This window comes from Opisthorchis viverrini (assembly GCF_000715545.1).
Source record: "Opisthorchis viverrini unplaced genomic scaffold opera_v5_76, whole genome shotgun sequence".
NCBI lineage: Eukaryota > Metazoa > Platyhelminthes > Trematoda > Opisthorchiida > Opisthorchiidae > Opisthorchis > Opisthorchis viverrini.
The window spans coordinates 1,596,185-1,600,258 of NW_008751730.1; the positions used below are offsets into that span (position 1 = coordinate 1,596,185).

The 4,074-nt window shown below is 45.2% G+C and overlaps 1 protein-coding gene across 1 annotated transcript in view; it reads left to right on the top strand.

The window, feature by feature from the left end:
* The window catches only part of T265_04485 (hypothetical protein), a gene marked incomplete at both ends in the record, with an annotated part of 18,833 nt that overhangs the window by 13,743 nt on the left and 1,016 nt on the right, over positions 1 to 4,074 (top strand). The window lies entirely within an intron of this gene.

Below are 4,074 nucleotides of genomic sequence, written 5' to 3' on the forward strand. Positions count from 1 at the left end.
ATCGCCCGAGAAGAGAGCGACCATTGATGTCGTAGCCTCGAGCACAAATAGATGTGGCTGCGTTAGGATTTGTGGAACGCTGACTGATAAGATGGTGCATGTAATGAGGCAACTGTGAATTCACATATAGTTTCCCACACTTTAACTAGTGTCAGAATCCGGTGCGAATATAGTGAACTAGTACCGGTTTGCTCGGTTTGATCGTTTGTCTCACACTGTGTATGTCTTACATTATCCGACTACTAGTAAGTAAGCTGTGTGATTTGTTTTGTGGACAAAAACGACTATCTTTTCAACTGAATTTTCGTAAATTGAGTATCTTCGTGTTCACGTTGCCCGGAATCCAGCTTTCTGATCAGCTTGTTAGAAAACCAATTCCGCGAATTCATAAAAGCTGTTTGAGTTTTCAGGAAAGCAAGTTGCGTTAACAACCCAACTCACTCTGTGTAATATAAATCTTTCTTTCTTCTGTAGAAATCCCGAGACCTAATGAGCCTGGTGCTCTGTTCTGACGCCAGTCACGTATGAACTTTCCATTGTGGTCTGGTATGTTCTGATAAAAGTTCTAGGAACTTAGGTGGTCTACTCAAAATACAATTGATAAGAGGTCTTTGCCACCAAAAGTGCTTTTCAGCCACACAAGAGTTTCTGGAGCAAGAACGACCGGTCGAGAAAAAAAAAGGGAGTCTTAACTATATGGAAATGTTGATAGCTGGGGTTACTGGAAGCTTGGGAGCTAGGCCTACCAAATGGGCAAAACTAGTGACGGTCTGCTGAAAAGGTTTGAACGACGTTATGATTAGTGTTGGGTCAAAAGGACAGAGAGTCTGACCCCCTTTCGGCTTTACGGCTTTTCAGCTTGAGTGCCCCTGGATTGACAATGTAGTAACGGTATTTTCCCTCAGCTTAGTTCTCGGTCTGAGCTCCGAAGCTAGCGTTCACGTCAAAACAACCACCAAAGTTGTGCAAGGTCTATTAATGCCCAAAACGAAGTCAAGAGCAATTGTACAGCGCTTCGTATATATAGCGTAAGCAGTTATAACTTTCTGGAAGTTCTGACGCGTTCTGGATGCGGCATTGGCAACCGGCATTTAGCCACTACTGGGTCACGATTGGCTGTTGGGTCCAGATTTCTGACCAGTCAGATCTCGTCTTGATGCCGGACCGGCAAGTGTCCCGAATTCTTGGCCAATCTCGTGCGCGTCAGGCTTATCGGCCGTAGCAGCGCCTAAAGGCGTGCGGTAAAGCGGGATCCGTGTGGAATTCTGCCTAACACACTACTTGAAGGATTAATTTTCAACACAGAAACTTGCCGCTTTTCATCATTGCTAGCAAAGGCTGCTGAGTGTTTCGGATTTATTTGTGGGGATCAAATTGCATCCCACAAAGGATCCCTCTCAGGTGGGAACGGTGTTCGTCGTCCAGATGGTACGCTTCGGCGGTTTTCATGTGAAGATTTTGTGCAATGATCCTGCATCGTGATTCCAGCCAGTTCTTACTAAAGTACACTTGAGTGAAAATACTCACAAGGTTGCTGAAAAATCTTCCGCTTGTTTAAACTTCTTGGGGCTCACCTGGTAGACGCGGTTTCCGTCAACTCCATGTTCTACTTGAAACAAAAAATTGGAAGCAATTCATCAAGTTCTTTTTTGTTTTTAATTAGAGAACTCAAATGAATCTCTTTCCTATGAAACTATTCAAACGAACACGCTGCGCAAAGGTCGCGTCATGTTCCAGTTGGTACGGAGCATTCAATCGGGCCTTCTTTATTTTGAGCCCAATGGGTGTAAGAACGATAGTTCTTGCCGAATTTGAAACGATTTGGGTTTTTTCATAGCCACGCCACTCTCGTTTGAACGGTCGTCGTCCTAAAGGAAACTACTCACAAGATTGCTGAAAACTCTTCGACAGCCCATGACCGGTTTCGCCCTTCTTGGGGCTTATCAGGTCGTGTTCCTGTTCTTGCGTAATTATTTGGGTGAGTTCACACCAAAGGGAAGCACTGGACTCGAGTTTCACTCTTATTAGAGCTCATCAGCAGTGCATATCCAATGGCCGTGCGGGGATTCGAACCCCGGACATCTGACATGCGAGGCGAGCGTGTAACCACTACTCCATCAACGCACATTGGACGCATCTGAATTATCGCGTCTGAACAGGCGAACGTGTTCACACTTGAGCGATCTGATTGGTGTGCCCGACTCATCGAACGACGACCCAGTAGAACACGAGGTTGAAGGAAGCTTGAGGAATATGAGTGCCAAGAATGATGAAATCAATTGTGGGTTTTGAAACAAGGCTTAGCAAGCATATCAGTAGTTTCCTTCAAGCAAGTATACTGCGATGTGTGGAATAGCGAACTCACATATACATCAGGCGGCTCGTGGCAGCACATTCAAGTGAAGGACATCACAAAAGAGATCCTCGCACTAGATCCAGTTGAGTCTGCAGTCTCAACCGAAGTTCTGTGTAATGGGGTAGACCACAAATTCTTCTGACTTGTCCCGGTGCTGTCCATTTTCAAAAAAACAAAGCTACCCTAAAGGACGAACATGTTCCTCCTTGATTTCAAAATATGACACAGCAATTCATCCAGTTCGATTTCAAGTGAAGCGCCATGGGAATTCGATACAGCTGATCGATGCAGACAAAACGGTTGATGGGAACTACTTTATGGTTGATATTTTTGTCGAAATCCGTAGCACAACTGGTCTCAAATCATTATGTCTCACACGCGTATCCTATTGTAAACTGAAAAAGATAATTACTTTGGGGCAAACCTTGCAGCAATTACAGTCCACAGTCTATATAAACTGAAAGCGTAGGGTGAGTACCTTCCATTTTCATCCTAGTTATGACATAGTTGCAAAGAAAACGAATTATCTGGCATGATTTTATTGTTTGCTTCGAGACATTGTGTATGACACAAGTATAGGGATAGTGAAATATGTCGATCTCATATAGGCAGTTGAATCTTGAGTTTGCATACTGCTATCAAGAAAATAAGCGTCTGGTGGAATAATTTGGCCCTAGGTAGTCATTCTCCCTGGCGCCACACTCACTGCCTCTTCGGCCTTAACGTGAGTAATTAGCAAACAAGTTCAGATATAAACGGTGCAACAAGTGAACACCGAAAACATGTAGCAAGTATGTCGGGACTCAGTGCCTTGGCACAAAGTTCTTAGAACTGTACCACCTTATGAAGGTCAGTGTTACCAGAACGGCCGTCAAATATGGAGACCTGTTAGGGCGGTGTGAAAACGCTGTGCTTGCAACAGAAACCCCTCCTCTTCCTCGGTGAGCGAACGAGGACCATGGAGGGAAATCCCATAATGATCACAATAATCATGGACCCACTAATTTTTTTCGTTAGAATTTCCACCTACTGAAGAACCTTTCTAGTAGTATCAGTTTCACTCACAAGAGTGCGGACATTTGTGATGGGCTGCCAATGAGTCCTGAGAAAAGGGTTGTCATTGGTTGAACGAATAGTCTGAACAGTAAGGGCCTGTATATGAAAAACAGTGCATTCATGTAACTCAAACGCCACATTATACGCGCCTCTGAAGAACACGAACGTCAGCTGATCACCCGGTGGCAAAGGGCTTCGATGGGCGCATTGAAACATAATTTTGTGCCACGTACTCATGGGCTGGTGAACGAGATTGGCTAACTGCAATAAGCCCACGGAAATTCTAGAGCCGTACCGTGTGTCCCCTGAGTCCAACGATAGCTGCTTACCGGCTTGGGAAACCTGCATTGTGCTCGGCGATTTCGCCCATTGTGCTGATCAGGCGGGTGAAGAGACAAAAGTAACACGATCGGTGATTCCGAGTTTCACCAAACACGGTTGATGCACTCAGGATTCGGCTGATGACGTCGAAGACGAGAGAGAGTGGAGCATCCAAGCATCGAACCCGCTTTATCTGGCACCGAGCAACCGGATACAGACAGTAGTGCTCTACGATTAGCACGGTAACTATAGCAATAAGGTAGCGCATCGGTTCAGAAAAGTCGTGGATGAGTTGGGCCAGTAAAAGGAAGGCACGTTTTGGAACCTCTGGCTAAAAAAAC